Below are 18,928 nucleotides of genomic sequence, written 5' to 3' on the forward strand. Positions count from 1 at the left end.
TGGGATAAATGGCTCGACCCCCTGTTATTTGCAGTACGAGAGGTCCCGCAAGCCTCCACTGGCTTCTCCCCATTCGAGCTTCTATATGGGCGACGCCCACGTGGCGTGCTTGATGTATTGCGAGAGGCCTGGGAGGAAGGACCATCAAACAGTAAAAATGAAATTCAGTACGTTCTTGATCTTAGAGCAAAACTCCACACTTTGGGGCAACTAACACAGGAGAATTTGCTCCAAGCTCAAGAACGACAGCGCCGACTGTATGACAGGGGAACTCAGCTAAGGGAATTTGCCCCAGGAGATAAAGTGCTTGTATTGCTTTCCACATCGAGCTCTAAATTACTCACCAAGTGGCAAGGACCCTTTGAGGTCACATGACGAGTGGGAGATCTTGATTATGAGGTTAAACGAACCGATAGAGGGGACGCACGTCAAATATACCACCTCAATCTCCTGAAATTGTGGAGGGAGGCGGTTCCCGTGACGTTGGCTACGGTAGTTCCCGAGAAGGCGGAGCTCGGACCGGAGGTGTGTTCAAAATATAATCAAGTTGTGGAGACCACCTCTCACCGAGCCAACTCGCGGAGGTTGCTAGGTTGCAACAGGAATTCGCAGATGTGTTCTCCCCTCTACCGGGACGTACGAACCTCATCCATCACCACATCAAGACCGAGCCGGGGGTCGTGGTATGTAGCTGCCCTTATCGATTACCCGAACACAAGAAGAAAATCGTTCGGGAAGAATTGGATGCGATGCTTGATATGGGGGTAATAGAAGAATCCCACAGTGATTGGTCCAGCCCTGTTGTTCTAGTGCCTAAGAGCGACGGGTCTGTGCGATTCTGTGTGGATTATAGAAAAGTCAATGCGGTGTCTAAATTCGATGCATATCCAATGCCTCGCGTTGATGAGTTTCTCGATCGGTTGGGCACTGCTCGTTTTTATTCGACATTGGATTTGACGAAGGGTTATTGGCAGATCCCCTTGACACCAATTTCCCGTGAGAAAACCGCCTTCTCCACACCGTTTGGATTACACCAATTTGTGACTCTTCCGTTCGGTTTGTTTGGAGCCCCGGCTACGTTCCAGCGTCTCATGGACCGAATCCTCCGACCGCATTCAGCTTACACCTATTTAGATGACATCATTATTTATAGCAATGATTGGCAGCGGCACATGCAACATCTGAGGGCGGTTCTGAGATCGCTGCGCCGAGCGGGACTCACAGCGAGTCCGAAGAAATGCGCGATTGGACGGGTGGAGGTACGGTATCTGGGGTTCCACTTGGGCCACGGGCAGGTGCGTCCCCAAATTGACAAGACAGCGGCGATTGCGACCTGCCCGAGACCCAAGACCAAAAAGGGGGTGAGACAGTTTCTGGGGCTGGCTGGCTATTATAGAAGGTTTGTACCTAATTATTCGGATGTCACCAGCCCGCTGACTGATCTCACTAAAAAGGGAGCTTCAGATCCAGTCCAGTGGACGGAGCAGTGTCAACGAGCGTTCACGCAAGTTAAAGCTGCACTTTGCGGGGGGCCGCTTTTACATTCACCTGACTTCTCTCTCCCTTTTGTTTTACAGACAGATGCTTCAGACAGGGGGCTGGGGGCCGTACTCTCGCAGGTGGTGGAGGGGGAGGAGCGCCCGGTGCTGTACATTAGCCGTAAGCTCTTGTTAAGGGAAACTAAGTACAGCACCGTGGAAAAGGAGTGTCTCGCCATCAAGTGGGCGGTCCTCACACTCCGATACTACCTGCTGGGGCGGGCCTTCACCCTCTGCTTGGTTCACGCCCCACTCCAGTGGCTCCACCGCATGAAAGATACTAATGCCCGGATCACCCGTTGGTATCTGGCTCTTCAGCCATTTAAGTTCAAGGTGGTCCACAGACCGGGGGCGCAGATGGCTGTCGCCGACTTCCTTTCCAGGAATGGGGGGGGAGTGGTAGGCAGGCCGGATGCCGCCCCGGCCTGAGTCGGGCGGTGGGGATATGTGGCAGCGGGGGCGTGGTCAAGCATCTCTCCAGAGAGAGAGAGAGCGGTAAGGGCGCTTACACCTGAGCTAAATTATGTCTAACACCTGTCTCTAATTTCAGTGAGCACGGGGAGAGCGGCATAAATAGGGCCACGCAGCACTCAGACGAGAGAGAGAGACTGGACACGACAGAGCCAAGCCAGAGCAAGGATTGTTAGTTTATTTGTGAAATCAGTGTGTGATAGGATTTAGCTTAGTGCTTAAAAGGAAAACTGGAAAGTGGTGTGGTGAAGAGGAAAAATAAAGCCTCACCTTAAGAAGGAAAACTGCTTCTCGCCTCATCTTTTACAGTCATTTTCTGCAAAATGCCCAGTAAAATAATGCCAGGTTAAGGTTAAATACCTGTGAATCTGCACTGTCCAGCCTGTGAGCCCTTGGCTTTTATTATCATTGTTTATCAAGTTCTCCGGGTGTCAAGATCATGTGAGAAAATGCCATAAAAATAGATGTGCTTCACAACTTTAGATGACGGTAAGGTTACGACTGTAACCAGGTTTCCCTGAAAGGAGGGAATGAAATGCTGTGTCACTTTAGCTGACACTAGGGGTTATCTCCACAGGTGTAACCGATCTCTGAAAATCTTTAAAATAACAACAATTTTAATTGGTAGATAGCGCTTTGTACTCCGCCTCCTTCGCACGCAACATCAGGCATATATACGGTGACACATAGTGATATCTCGTCTCAATATTTTCGATTGAAGGGTACAGAATGATACTTCGCTCTTGTAGTGAAGATTCAGTAGCATGGCCAGCTTACAGTATTTCACTCCCTCCTTTCAGGGAACTGTGATTACAGTCGTAACCTTATTGTTCCCTTTCAAGTAAGTCATTTCAATGCTGTGTCAATTTAGCTGACGCTAGGGGAATATATAACATCACGCCGTGCTACTGATTTGCATGTGCAACAATGCCTACTAGCCAATGGGGTACTTAAAGACATCAACAGAGTCTCCTCTTTGTATCATAATAAGCAATCACCTCCCCACTCACGTTCTCCTTTGCCGTCATTCATTTTCAGTATACACCAGTTGAGGTAGGAATAAGGAGCCGAGACATGAGTATGTAGCGGAAGGCAAGCTTAACTCAATAAATGGGAGCAAGCATGAACACAGAATACAAAGAGTGAACACGAAAGTAATCCTCGCGTGGAAGGTCCAATAACCGCGTGCCTGGCAATTTGTATTTTCTTTACATTCTAAAACCTAAACCTAACTCTAACCTTAACCCTATCACTAAATCTAACCCTAAACCTAATCTTAGTAACAGCGAATTAGCGTAGACCGGTTGAGATTTGGAATATCCTTCAACCAATGGGGATTTTGGAAAATTTTGGAAAATCCCTTAATGAAGATCAGAACAACAGTAATTAATGGCACCTTGCTAAAGCAAACACCACTAAATAGATAGCTTTTAAGTTTTTTTTAATGTGTTATCAATTGTTTAGTTTGTTAGGAGTGACCAGTATCTTAATCATTTTTATTAGATTTACCAGAAAGATTCATTCAGATTCGTTCATAATATTTTTGTCAAATATATTTGTGGCACAATTATTGGCACCCTTTTATTCAATAGTTTGTGCAACCTCCCTTTGCTAAGATAACAGCTCTGAGTCTTCTCCTATAATGCATTATGAGGTTGGAGAACACATGGCAAGGGATCCGAGACCATTCCTCCATACAGAATCTCTCCAGATCCTTCAAATTCAGAAGTCCACATGGTGGACTCTCCTCTTCAGTTCACTCCACAGGTTTTCTATGGGGTTCAGTTCAGGAGATTGGGATGGCCATGGCAGAACCTTGATTTTGTTGTCAGTGAACCATTTTTGTGTTGATTTTTAAGTGTGTTTTGGATCATTGTCTTGCTGGAAGATCCAACCAGGGCCCATTTTAAGCTTTCTGGCTGAGGCAGTCAGGTTTTTATTTTTTATCTGTTGGTATTTGATAGAGTGCATGATGCCATGATCCAAACCAGGACTTTTGGCATAAAAACAGCCCCACAATGTTAAAGATCCACTACCATATTTAACCGTGGCCATGAGGTACTTTTCCATATGGCTACCTCTCTGTGTGCGCCAAACCCATCTCTGGTGTTTGCTGCCAAAAAGCTCTATTTTTGTTTTTTCTGACCACAGAACCCAGTCCCATTTGAAGTTCCAGTAGTGTCTGGAAAACTGAAGATGCTTGAATTTGTTGTTGGATGAGAGCAGAGGCTTTTTTCTTGAAACCCTCCCAAATAACTTGTGGTGATGTAGGTGATGTCTGATTGTAGTTTTGGAGACTGGCCCCAAGACCCAACTAATTTTTGCAATTCTCCAGCTGTGATCCTTGGAGAATTTTTGGCCACTTGAACCAGCCTCCTCACTGTGCTTGGAGACAATATAGGCATGCGTCCTCTTCCAGGTCGATTGTTAACATCTCAAGTTGATTGGAACTTCTTAATTATTGCCCTGATGTTGGAAATGGGTATTTTCAATGCTTTAGCTATTTTATTAAAGCCATTTTCCATTTTGTTAAGCTCAACAACCTTTTGCCGCACATCATAACTTTATTCTTAGGTCTTGCCCATTGTCATAGATGACAAAGGAAATTTGGCTTGTGTGTTATTTCATATTTATACCCCTCTGAAACAGGAAGTCATGGCTGAACAATTTAATGTCCTAGTCACCCAGGTGTTCTAAAAAAACATGAATGGGAATATACTTCAGATATATTTTACTCATGAGATAACTGATAGAAACAGTTGGTGATTATTATTATACAATATTGAAAATCTTTGAGTCATGACTAAAAAGTGGAAAAAATCCCCAACAATATGAGGCATCTAAGGGGGGCAATTCTTCCTATAGAAATGAATTCCAGGCCCTGATATAATACATAGTGTAAGTGTTTCATATGATTTCATTTGTAATGCTGAGAGAAATAGTATTCATGGAAGCTCATTTCTTTATAAATTCCTCTGCCAGTTTGCAAGTAAGCAAATTAGTAGCCTACCGTCTTACTTTTAGGAAAGTGTCAGGTAAAGGTGAAGGAAAAGAGGAGAAGAGATGAAATTTTAGAAGAGAGTAAGAAGAGTGATATAAGGAGTATGACCAAGGGCATGTGTCCCTGTGCTGTTGAGTCAGCTGCAATAGTTCCTATATTTAACCATTGTTTATGTTTGTTTAGTTCACTTTTATGCCATAATTGGAATTTCATTGAGACATATTCATCAACAGAGTATGATATACCATAGTTCATCACATTACTACATTCACCATGGTCAAAATAAATAACATCTGAATTGTCCCTGTATAATTCATAGATAAGTAATGTGAAATTTCAACGGCATATATACCACTGAACTATAAATATTCCTGTTTTTCATTTTCGAAATCTGGTCACCTTAACTTACCATCTCTTCCGTGGCACAAACATTCTGTAAAAAACTCCTTAATCATATCTAATTTTCCACAACTCATGTGGTCTGGAGTTTTTTTGTCTACTGAATATTCTTAGAAATGTGTTTTTTCAATGTTTTGTCAGCAGAATGATCCAAAAACACTTTAAACTGTAGTACAGTCCATTAAAGAGTCTGTAAGTCTATCCCTCACAGTCTCGTTGTCATAACCATTAAAGATCAAAGATATCACTAGTGTGAATAATGCTGCGTTCCATTTGTCTTGGAAGTCGGAGCTCGGGACTCGGATCGATGTCATATCTGTTAAAAAAAGAAAAGAAATCCGAGTTGGATGCGTTCCTTTTACACACAACACCACAAGTCGGAAAAAAAGATTTATAGTTATGTTGTGTTTATATGTGCATGTTGTTTTTCTGTCTTTGGCGTTTTAATGATCGTAATAGAAGATTATTATCGTCGTTTGTGGTGTTTTGTGACTCTTTAAAATAGAGTCTCTGTCTTCTGTCTGTAATGCTGGAGAACAGCAGATGCTGCAGATACCAGTGAAGATCGAAATGAAGCAGGAGGAGATAAAAGAAGAAAACACAGCAGAGGAACAACAGAGTAATGAAGATGATGATGATCAAACCTCCACAGAGTCTCTGTCTTCTGTCTGTAATGCTGGAGAACAGCAGATGCTGCAGATACCAGTGAAGATCGAAGTGAAACAAGGAGATAAAAGAAGAAAACACAGCAGAGGAGCAACGGGGAAATGAAGATGATTATATTTCTTCAGGTATGTTTCTTCCTTTAATGATTTACATTTTCATGTTAATTGACTGTCATTTTACAAGTCATTTTATCACTCAAAACAGTTCCCTGCTGTTTCTATTTTTAAATGCTCAGTTTAAAAAGTTGCATGTACTACAGTGTTTTTTGCACTGCTTTTTTCTTCTTTTTTTTTAAACCAGCAGAGCTGCACATATTTGGATCTACAGTGTAGCAGTGGGGGGAAAAAAGAAAAGAAACAGTGATGATGTGCGCTTGCCCTCCAACTTAAGAAAAAGAAAGCTGCAAATAATGAACTCATCAGTTCGAGTTGAAGATGGCGCCGAGTATGGCTGCTGCATTGCGAGCTCCGACCCAATATTGTAGTTTTTTGTTTGTTTTGTTTACAATTCTTATGTTTTTTGTCTTGGATGTTGTCTACCTGAGAGACAAGGGACTGCTGCATTATCTGCCTTTACAGAAACTTGGACCTTCTGTATTTTGTGGAACACAAAAGATGTTTGACAGAATGTTAGGGACTGACTATCTCAGTCATCATTCACTTTCAAAATATGGAGAGAATAAAAAAAACACATTCATTGAAAGTAAATGGTGACTCAAGCAAACATTCTGTCTAAAATCTCCTTATTGTTTTGCATGGAAGAAAGTAAGTCCTCACCGCCAACTATGAACCCAGCGGTCCGCCTGCGTTGCAGCCTCGTCCGTCCCAGAGCCTGCATTGCCAGCCTCGTCCGTCCCAGAGCCTGCATTGCCAGCCTCGTCCGTCCCAGAGCCTGCGTTGCCAGCCTTGTCCATCCCAGAACCTGCGTTGTCAACTTTGGCCTCCCGGAGGAGGAGGAGGAGAAAGGCTTTCGTTTCCAAGTCTCTGTCTACGCCCACGACCACCGAGGTCGCTCCCAAGACTCTGCTCATGATCACGACCACTGAGGTCTTTTCCCAATCATCCAGGACTCTTAATCTCGAGCCTACCACGGCTCTGCCTTCTACAGCTTAGCTCTTCGAGCCTACCACGGCTCCGCCTTCCACGACTTCCAGAGTTCCACGTCATGGCCGCCAAGCCAGAGTTTCACGTCATGGCCGCCACGCCTGAGTCAGCTCCAGGCCATGTCACAGCCACGCCTGAGTCAGCTCCAGGCCATGTCACAGCCACGCCTGAGTCAGCTCCAGGCCATGTCACTGCCACGCCAGAGTCAGCTCCAGGCCATGTCACTGCCACGCCAGAGTCAGCTCCAGGCCATGTCACTGCCACGCCAGAGTCAGCTCCAGGCCATGTCACAGCCACGCCAGAGTCAGCTCCAGGCCATGTCACAGCCACGCCTGAGTCAGCTCCAGGCCATGTCACAGCCACGCCTGAGTCAGCTCCAGGCCATGTCACAGCCACGCCTGAGTCAGCTCCAGGCCATGTCACAGCCACGCCTGAGTCAGCTCCAGGCCATGTCACAGCCACACCTGAGTCAGCTCCAGGCCATGTCACAGCCACGCCTGTGCTGAAACTGACGTGAAATGTTCTTAAAGAAATGCCAACTGAGAAGCATGTATGAAGCATGTGTTTTTTTGTGCTCATGCACCGTCAGTACAGTATTAACAGTAGATTATATATGCCTCATGCAATATGTCTTATTTTCTGCTGTAACAGACTATTCATTACCTGCCGTTGGTTTCTGTGTGCATGTAAGTTAAAAAGTAATTTTTAGACTGACAAGATAACGGAGCACACATTTTTGGAGCGAGGAGGAGAGATAATCGTTTACAATCCTTCAAAGAAATTAATATGAAACAATATAGATTACGAGTGAAAGCACCGTAACTATCTCAAGAATGGAATAAAAATGTTCATCAATTAATCAGCCTCTTGTTTACTATTGTTGAGGGCATAAATTAAAATGACTAAATTCCTAAAATGCAGCATAATAGATCGAGCAGATAAGGACGGCATTCATAAAGCAAACTTGGTCAATGAATGAATCTATTATTAATTATGCAAAATAATCACTCATCATGATGAGCTGTTATGACAGAAACTGGGAGAGTAAAAGTGCATGCACAACTGCTCTCTGTTTTCTTGAGAATTGCCAACTGCATACAAGCATATGCCTTATGAATGTATGAATGAAGGAACGAACAACGTGTATTTGTATTCTTTCCCCCAATATTACGATATTTGAAAACACATTTATATTAAGAATCATTACATCTTTAAAACTTTTGTGAGAATTGTGAACATTTTGTGAAATTACTCGAGGGTAATTTACAGTTAATTTACTGAAGATGGTGCTGTTGGTTTTCATGACCCATATGTGGATGCATTCGCATCAGAACTAATAACAATGCAATAACAATTGTGTGTGTGTCATATATATTAAAATGTTTATATTACAACAATTCTAATACACTTTTTTTATTTTCACTCTATGGTGATATTAAAAATAAAATATATTATTGTTAATTTAATTCATTTCTCTAACCATTCATTATAATGAAGGCTTTGTGAAACTGCAACTTTTTGAATTACAGATTTGAATGAAAGCAGACACATCAGCAATTTTGTTCGTCATTTCATGTGACTCAGTCCTGCTAAATTTGTCATAAAAACAGTCATATCACTTACGAGATATAGCTCTAAAATCAAAATGATCTTGCTAAATAATTTGAACACTAACTACGACTGCATTAATATTAGAGTTGAATCTTCGCCATAGTAGGATTAGTAATTTTGCCCTCCGCTCATGTTTTCAACAAGACTAAAACAACAACATGCTGCATGCTCAGTCTGACTCATACTACATCTGTTTGCAAAGAACTGTGAGGTACAACACAATTTCATATGTTATGAGCCACAGCACTATAATCAAAATGATCTGGATGAACTATTTTAAAACGCATTTCCTATCATGTACACCTATAAAAGATCCAATTAGAGTTGATTATGGACGGAGCGACATGTGTAGCCCCGCCCCATGTGTAGCCCCGCCCAGTTCTGCAAGCTGCAGCCAGCGATACTTGAGCGCGTGCACACTCCAGTCCAGTAGGAGACGGAAAAGCGCCATTAAACACAAGAAGAAGAAGAATTTGTCTGTAAGTGTTTGAATGTGTTAAACTTCATTTGTGAGTTTATGTTTGTGTTTTTCTGTCTTTGGCGTTTTAATGATCGTAATAGAAGATTATTATCGTCGTTTGTGGCGGTTTTGTGACTCTTTAAAATATTCAGTTTCAGGCGAAACAAAGAAAAAACTTCGGAGCCTCTTCAGGGGGAATTTGTTTTCTGAAATAGTTTTACTTTCCCTCGCAATAAATTTACCATGATTTTACTACAGTAACCATATTTTAACCATGATATTCGTAGTGAAACTATAATACTATAGGAAAACGAATACTGTGGTTTAAAAAACATAATTTTGTGATTATTGTGGATTTACTACAATAACTATAGTTTAACTATGATTACTGTGGTAGTTTAACCATTGTATTTGTAATAAAACTAAAGTAATCACAAGATTAACCATGGATAATCTATATTAAAACATGGTTTTGGTCCCAAAGAAACAAAAACAAACATGGCCCACCTCAGTCATGTTTACTACAATATTACTATAGTAAAACCATGTTTCAGACCAAAAAACAAAAACATTACACTGTCATGGTAACTACTATAGTAAAGCCGTGATTTTTCTATTGTATGTTTTTATTTTACTATAGATTTATCATGGTTAATCTTGTGATTACTATGGTTTTACTTCAAATACCATGATTAAACTACTACAGTAACCACAGTTAAACTATGGTATTTGTGGTCAAACCATAATAACACAAAATTAACCACAGTTTTCATTTTCCTGTGTTATTACTATGGTGTCACTTTGAATATCATGGTTAAAATATGGATACTGTAGTAAAATCATGGTAAATTTATTGTGAGGGAACACAAAACTTGATCAATATCAGGCCAGAGAGAGGGTGAAAAATGTTTTAATGCAGAAAACTTTAACTTTATTAGTGGACCTGACGGAAGATGACAAAACTATATAAAGAGCATTTCATGAACCCTTTAACATAATTGAAAAATGTATTTAAAATTATGCCATTTTAAAACAGAGTTTCAATGTACTAAATTATAGAGTTTGTTAGTGGCATCAACCAAACAACCATTTTTTATATATAATGAAAAAAAGCTTATTTTAGCAATTGTTACAATGCCTTTAATAAATTCAAATATAAAATTGAACTTTTGAAACAATCTGTGTTTACATTAGTGCATTTTTTTTTATAAAGTAAAGGATGGACGAGTCGAATTGTGTTTTTTGTTTTTTTTTAGTGGTAATCAACTTATTCCACAAATGCTGTCGATTGAGCTTAACTTGCATATTCCTAAAACTAATGTTAACATATAAACCCTTAATTTGTACTTTTATTTTAAAGTGTATCTCTCCATAATTTTAAATATAATTTTAAATATATTGCTCTGAAAATGCTAAAAAAAAAAAAAAAAGAAATAAAAACACCTAAAACAAAGTAATCTGGAATAGATTTTTTTAGTTATTCGTTTTGCTGTGGCTTTAAATATCTAAATTTTGTCATCATTTACTCATCCTCGTCTTGTTCCAAAACTGTCTGACTTTCTTCCATGGAACACATTATAACTTTTGAAGGACATTAAGACACTGCTATTTCCCATACAATGAAAGTGTAACAACATGAGGGTGAGTCAAATAAAAAACAGCTCCCAAAGTCACCAAAATATAACAATAAAACCCAAAAATTAGTTTTTATTTTTTCATTTGGTAATTTATTTTATTTGTGACGGACACTTAAAACTATTCAGTTTCAGGAGAAACAAGCAGAAATGTGAGAATATCATGTTTTATTTCTGATAAATGAGCTCGATAAATTCATTGACTGATTGTAAATTAGTTAAATAAAGTCTGTTATAATATCTGATAATATTCCTGCTGTCAGGAAAATGAAACCAAACTCCACGCACACATTTATATTTATAGGCTACCATATCAGAAACAAAGTTATTTAACAGAGCTGTATATAATCCTATAATAATCTTTTTGAGTTTGATGTATGTCAGTCCATTATAATGATATTTTTGTGTTCATATGTTCATCACGAGAGAGCAGGTGGATGTGATCTGCTGTAAATCAGTAGGAACTGATCTGTCCATGCTGGATATGAATGATTTCATCACAGAAATCTCTCAGCTGAAGAAAGAGGTGACGTCACTGAAGACAAAGCTGATGGAGAGAGATGACAGGTTACAGGTTAAACATTCATTTCATCCTTAAAGTTGAGATTGTAAGCTTTCAAATGATGTGATATGATGAGCGGTGCAGATGTGATTGTGTTGTGTTTGTCAGGAGCTGGAAAAGGTTTCCTGTCAATCTTCAGTGTGTGTGACTGATGGGACCTCCACAGAATGTCAGAATTCAGTGTGGAGCGGCAGAGATCAGTCCACACCACAGCAGCTGCTGGACAAACTCTCTGAACAGAGATCCAGAAAGACACAGGACTCACAGCTCACTTTACTCTTTTCTACTGATGGTAATCAGGGTGATCAATCCTCCACAGAGTCTCTGGCTTCTGTCTGTAACGCTGGAGAACAGCAGATGCTGCAGACACCAGTGAAGATGTGTTCAGTGAAGTTACTAGACTGCAGGAACCTGATGAAGAGGAGAGTAGAAATCAAAGTAGAGGAACAACAGAGTAATGAAGATGATGATGATAATGATCAAACCTCCACAGAGTCTCTGACTTCTGTCTGTAATGCTGGAGAACAGCAGATGCTCCAGACACCAGTGAAGATCGAAGTGAAGCAGGAGGAGATAAAAGAAGAAAACACAACAGAGGAACAACAGGGAGATGAAGATGATTATATTTCTTCAGGTATGTTTCTTCCTTTAATGATTTACATTTTCATGTCAATCGACTGTCATTTTACAAGTCGTTTTATCACTCAAAACAGTTCCCTGCTGTTTTTATTTTTAAGTGCAGCTAGTTTTGTTTTGTTTCAGTTTAAAAAGGTGCTTGTACTACAGTGTTTTTGCACTGCTTTTTACCAGCGGCGCTGCACATTTTTGGATCTACAGTGTAGCAGATGGGGAAAAAAAGAAAAGAAACAGTGATGATGTGCGCTTGCACTCCAACTTAAGAAAAAGAAAGCTGCAATGGACATCAAGTGTCGACCCACCATAGTAAAGAACATAACCTGTATTAAAGGGTCATGAAACACTAAACTTCATTTACTGAGATGTTAACAGATATGTACAATGATGAGCCAAAACATTATGACCACTCACAGGAGAGGCGAATAACGTTAATCATCTCCTAACAAAGCCACATGTCAAGGTTTGGGTAGATTAGATGGTAAGCGAACAATCAGTTCTCATTTTCAATGTGTTGAATGCAGGAGAAATAGGCAGGTGTAAAGACCTGAGTGACTTTGACAAGGGCCAAATTGTTATGGCCAGAAGACTGGGTCAGAGCATCTCTGTAACGGCTTGTGGGGGTGCTCCTGGTCAGCAGTGGTGAGTATCTACCGACAGTGGTCCGAGGAGGGACAAACCACAAACCGGCAACAGGGTGTTGGGCACCCAAGGATCATCGATGTGCGAGGGCATTGAAGGCTATCCCATCTAGTCTGAACCGACAGAAGGTCTACTGTGGCAAAGTCACAGAAAATGTTAATGATGGTTACAGGAGGAATGTGTCACAACACACAGTGCATCGCACCCTGCTGCCCATGATGACCCCTGTCCACTGTCGAAAGCGCCTACAATGGGCACGCAAGCGTCGTAAGTGGACCTTGAAGCAGTGGAAGAAGGTCGCCTGGTCCGTTGAGTCCCGTTTTCTTTTACATCATATGGATGGCCTTGTCCATAGGTGAGACCATGGGTGGCTCCTTATTTCTGTGGTTTGATTGATTATAGATAGTTTTTTAAAACAATTAAATAAACTTTAGTATTTCTTATTAAAAAAAACTAAACTAAAACCCTAAGCGCATTGAAAAACATTTAACTACAACTTTTACAGTATAAAAATTGTCTTATACAGTATGTTCACTCTAATAGATTTAATATTAATCTATTTTAGTTACCAGTTAGTGTTACTCCAGTTTAGTAAGGATGATTATTAGGGTTGCCACAGTGTTACCGGTTTTTCTTAGTACAAGGGAAATCACCGGTGTGAAATTTTATACTGGTGGAAACATTATGAATGAAACTTCCAATATCAATACAATAGCCTAACGCATAAAATAGCCTTAAAAAAAGAATAGTTTCCTAATGAAGAGTTTGCGACCCATGATAAATGAACTTGAGTAACGCATTGAAAGCCAGAGGTTCTTTACCAACGTATCAAATTACACAGGCATCAAAGTATGCACATTGACAGAAGATGTTTATTCAGCAGGTACCGAATATACAGGTGCATCTCAAAAAATGTGAATATTGTGGAAAAGTTAATTTTTTTCCATAATTTAATTCAAAAAGTGGATCTTTTTTTTTTTTTATTCTAATATTTTGAGATACTGGATTTTTGATTTCCATGAGCTGTAAGCCGTAATCATCAAGATTAAAAAAAAGGCTTGAAATATTTCATTTATGTGTAATGAATCTAGAATATATGAAACTTTTCCACAATATTCTAATTTTTTGAGATGCACCTGTAATGTGCATGGTGGGTAACTGTAAGACATCTCAGATTCAGAATGACACAAGAAATGCTGTTATACACACAGACACGTGCTTGAAGAAACACATGCATGTCTGATGCGCTGTTTGTTTGGAGGCGTGCAGTCTTGTGGAACATGTGTATGTAAAGTGTTCTCACTCTTTCTTTGTTTCAGTCTTCTGTGTTCAGTTCACTTATCACACTGATAAAGTTAGTAATGTTTTTTGCGTTAAAACAATTTTCACCCTCTCTCTAGCCTGACATTGATCAAGTTTTGTGTTCCCTCGCAATTTACCATGATTTTACTACAGTATTTTAACAATGATATTCAAATTTCCACAGAGCAGTTTGTTGTAAATCATAAAATAATACAAAAACATGTTCACCACGAATCATGATTTATATTTCAGTGATTATTATCATCATTATAATTATGTTTACATTTAGAATTGTTTTTATATCTTAATTTGTATTAGTAATTTATTTGCCTGACAGTAAATGGAAAGGTGTTTATATGTTTTTTTTTTACCAATTCATTATTTTAATTGCTTTAGAAATGTCTTTGGTTTCAGTTTTTTGTTTTTTAAATAAAATAATTTAATTTTCAATGCAAAAGCACTAAAGCAAGAATATTCACCGATCCCTCAGTCGAGGGGTTGACGATGTAATTGGTTATTGTAATATATATATATGTGTAAACTCAGCAAAAAATGTGTAAACTGCTTTTATTTTCAGCAAACTTAACATGTGTAAATATTTGTATGAACATAAAAAGATTCAACAACTAAGACATAAACTGAACAAGTTTCACAGTCATGTGACGAACAGAAATGGAATAACGTGTCCCTGAACAGGGGGGGGGGTTCAAAATCGAAAGTAACAGACAGTATCTGGTGTGGCCACCAGCTGCATTAAGTACTGCAGTGCATCTCCTCCTCATGGACTGCACCAGATTTGCCAGTTCTTGCTGTGAGATGTTACCCCTTTCTTCCACCAAGGCATTTGCAAGTTCCCGGACATTTCTAGGGGGAATGGCCCTAGCCCTCACCCTCTGATCCAACAGGTCCCAGTCGTGCTCAATGGGATTGAGATCCGGGCTCTTCGCTGGCCATGGCAGAACACTGACATTCCTATCTTTCAGGAAATCACACAAAGAACGAGCAGTATGGCTGGTGGCATTGTCATGCTGGAGGGTCATGTCAGCATGCCCATGCAGGAAGGGTACCACATGAGGGAGGAGGATCACAGTGTTGAGATTGCCTGCAATGACAGCAAGCTCAGTCCGATGATGCTGTGACACATCGCCCCAGACCAAGACGGACCCTCCACCTCTGAATGAATCCCACTGCTGATTTCTACAGTGGGCAGGTGTTAATTTCAAACCCTGATGACTATAATCATTAAATACCACTTGCACAGCAAACATCACAAATTAATACTGGACGTTTGTTGTGTTCTGACATTGAATTAAGGTTCAAGTTGATTTCTTTTGATGTTTCTCCCTCTTTAATTGATTTTTGTCCATTTACTGTGTTTATTGTAGAGCTGATGGAAGCGAAAGAGAAATGGCAAGAACTGAATCAAGAGGAAGACAAACTTCAGTGTCAGAAACATCATGATTTTATAACTGGAGAAAAATCTTTGAGTTGCTCAAAGACTAAGACAAATTTAACACCAGAAAAGCATAAAAGAAGAGCAGCCAAAAATAATTTCACCTGCTCACAGTGTGGAAAGATTTTCACAAATAAAATCCGGTTTAATAAACACATGAAAGTTCATACTGGAGAGAAACCTTACACGTGCCATCAGTGTGGGAAAAGTTTTGCAAATCCAGTTTGTCTCAAAGGTCATCTCCGCTGTCACTCTGGAGAGAGACCATTTGAATGTGAAAATTGTGGTAAAACATTTGTTTTGAATTCAAGCCTAAGAAAACATCTGAAAACTCACACAGATGAGAAGCCTTACAAGTGTTCTTTTTGTGGAAACCGTTTTGTATGTCTGTCCTATTTGAAAAATCACCAGAAAATACATACCGGTGTGAGGGCTCATATGTGCTTTGAATGTGGGAAGACCTTTACTACAGCCGGTAGCATGAAACAGCACCAAAGAATTCATACTGGAGAAAAACCATACAAGTGCTCACACTGTGAAAAGAGTTTCACTCAGTCAAAACACCTGAAAACACACGAGAGAATTCATACTGGAGAAAAACCTTACAAGTGCTCACACTGTGAAAAGAGTTTTACGCAGTCACAAAACCTGAAAGCACACGAGAGAATTCATACTGGAGAAAAACCTTACAAGTGCTCACACTGTGAAAAGAGTTTCACTCATTCACAAACCCTGAAAAAACACGAGAGAATTCATACTGGAGAAAAACCTTACAAGTGCTCACACTGTGAAAAGAGTTTCACTCATTCACAAACCCTGAAAACACATGAGAGAATTCATACTGGAGAAAAACCTTACAAGTGCTCACACTGTGGAAAGAGTTTCACTCAGTCAAAAGACCCAAAAACACACGAGAGAATTCATACTGGAGAAAAACCTTACAAGTGCTCACACTGTGAAAAGAGTTTCACTCAGTCAAAAGACCCAAAAACACACGAGAGAATTCATATTGGAGAAAAACCTTACATGTGCTCACACTGTGGAAAGAGTTTCACTCAGTCAAAAGACCTGAAAACACATGAGAGAATTCATACTGGAGAAAAACCTTACAAGTGCTCACACTGTGAAAAGAGTTTTACTCAGTCACAAAACCTGAAAAAACACGAGAGAATTCATACTGGAGAAAAACCTTACAAGTGCTCACACTGTGGAAAGAGTTTCACTCAGTCAAAAGACCTGAAAACACATGAGAGAATTCATACTGGAGAAAAACCGTACAAGTGCTCACACTGTGAAAAGAGTTTTGCTCACTCAAAAAACCTGAAAACACATGAGAGAATTCATACTGGAGAAAAACCGTACAAGTGCTCACACTGTGAAAAGAGTTTCACTCGGTCACAAAACCTGAAAACACACAAGAGAATTCATACTGGAGAAAAACCTTACAAGTGCTCACACTGTGAAAAGAGTTTCACTCACTCACAAGACCTGAAAACACACAAGAGAATCCATACTGGAGAAAAACCTTACAAGTGCTCACACTGTTAAAAGAGTTTCACTCATTCACAAGATCTGAAAACACATGAGAGAATTCATACTGGAGAAAAACCTTACAAGTGCTCACACTGTGAAAAGAGTTTCACTCACTCACAAGACCTGAAAACACACAAGAGAATCCATACTGGAGAAAAACCTTACAAGTGCTCACACTGTTAAAAGAGTTTCACTCATTCACAAGACCTGAAAACACATGAGAGAATCCATACTGGAGAGAAATCATACCACTGCTCTTCATGTGGGAAAAGTTTCAGGGCAGCAAGTAATCTACATAGAAATGAAAAAAAGAATTGCCCAAGTAGACACACTGAGCAAAAATAATCTTCAGGTCCAACAAGATTTAGTAAATAGTTGGAAAGATGAACCCAAAGATGGAATTTTCCCAAAATGAGTAGAATCCTCTAAGAAAATTAATGATGTTTCGTTTGTGAAAGAATCAGTCTTTTTAAACCAATCTTTTAAGTGAACTAATCATTCTCGTTTAACTCCATACACTGACTTAGACTTCATGTTCACTGACTTCACTCCCTTCTAAAGCCAAAGAGCTCTATTTTGATGCGCGAGAATGGTTTGGTGATTTTTCATGCCTGTAAAGACTAGCTATAGTGCAAGCAAATAGGATTCAAGTGCGGGAGCAATTATTGGTTTCACCGGGTGAACAAATACACCACTGAATCAGTTGTGTCAGTTGTTTGAGTCTGATTGATATACAGTATGTATTCTTTGTATTGAACTAAGAGGTCAGTGTGTGACGTTTTGATCTTCTATTGGTCATGTGTCCTCTCGTCATGCAGATTCGCTGTTAAGAGTTCACCAAACTTAAACTTTCGAGATGCAGCGTAGTATGAAATTTCTTTGATGAGTTTGCCATTATTGATTGAGTACATATAAAATCAGTGTACAAAACAATAACTTTGCCTTACCCAGATTCACTACGGTAAGCCTACAAAAAGAATACATATTTTTAGCTGTCGGGTCGGATTTGGTGCGAAATCGCAGGCTTATGTCAGTAATCCTTGTGTCTTTACGTCATGTCTGTAAACCCAGAAAAGAAGTACAGGTTGTTGTGTGTTCTGGCGGAGTAAAAGATGCTGTTCAGTCACAGTTCAGGACAGCATCGCAGCAGTCCGGTTTGACGTTTATCTGTTAACGGTTTGGCAAAGTTTTTCTTTGGCAAAGTTTTTCTTGCTTGGATATATTTTTTTTGAAGTTTATATTGCTTTTCATGCTTTTATGAATTGAACATTATTCATGTGTTTACTGGTTCTGATGTATCTTTTTTTTCCAGGGAAAATTCCTGTAACATGTTTACTGACATTCATGACTTCTGATAATTGAATAACATTGCTGTTGTTTTGAGGTTCCCTAAGTGTGTGTGTGTGTGTGCGCGCGCCACTGTTTTCTCATTTCTTTCACATAAATGCTCAAGTTATCACTTTACTTTGTCCTTTTAGCAGATAGTCTGTTGAAAAGCTACTAAATGTAAAGTTTCTACATGGTAGTTCCCCATGAAATGTATAAACATCTCAAGTTGTTTATAATGTACCAGTTTTATAGCACAGCAATGTACGTATTAATTTGTTTAGTGTGTTACCATGAAACTATTATTTTGCACATTTCTGCATATTATTTTAATGTTTAATAAAGTAAATTTCATTCCCATCATTATTGAATCATTTGAAAACATTTACAGATTGTGCTCTTATGGAAAGAAATTGGTATTTTTATTCACCCAAGTGGCATTCAACTGATCACAATGTATCGTCAGCACATTAATAACATGAACACGTGAATTACAATTTGAAATTTTCTTAAACTATTTCAAAGAGTTCTCATAAAAAAATTCTCCACATGCAATGACAGCTTTGCAGATCTTTGGCATTCTAGCTGTCAGTT

At 39.5% G+C, this 18,928-nt stretch overlaps 1 pseudogene; it reads left to right on the forward strand.

Moving 5' to 3' along the window:
- LOC127419885 (zinc finger protein 721-like) overlaps positions 1–18,928 on the forward strand; it is a 169,500-nt pseudogene that overhangs the window by 112,581 nt on the left and 37,991 nt on the right.

The sequence above is a fragment of the Myxocyprinus asiaticus genome, chromosome 29 (genome assembly GCF_019703515.2).
Source record: "Myxocyprinus asiaticus isolate MX2 ecotype Aquarium Trade chromosome 29, UBuf_Myxa_2, whole genome shotgun sequence".
Classification (NCBI taxonomy): domain Eukaryota; kingdom Metazoa; phylum Chordata; class Actinopteri; order Cypriniformes; family Catostomidae; genus Myxocyprinus; species Myxocyprinus asiaticus.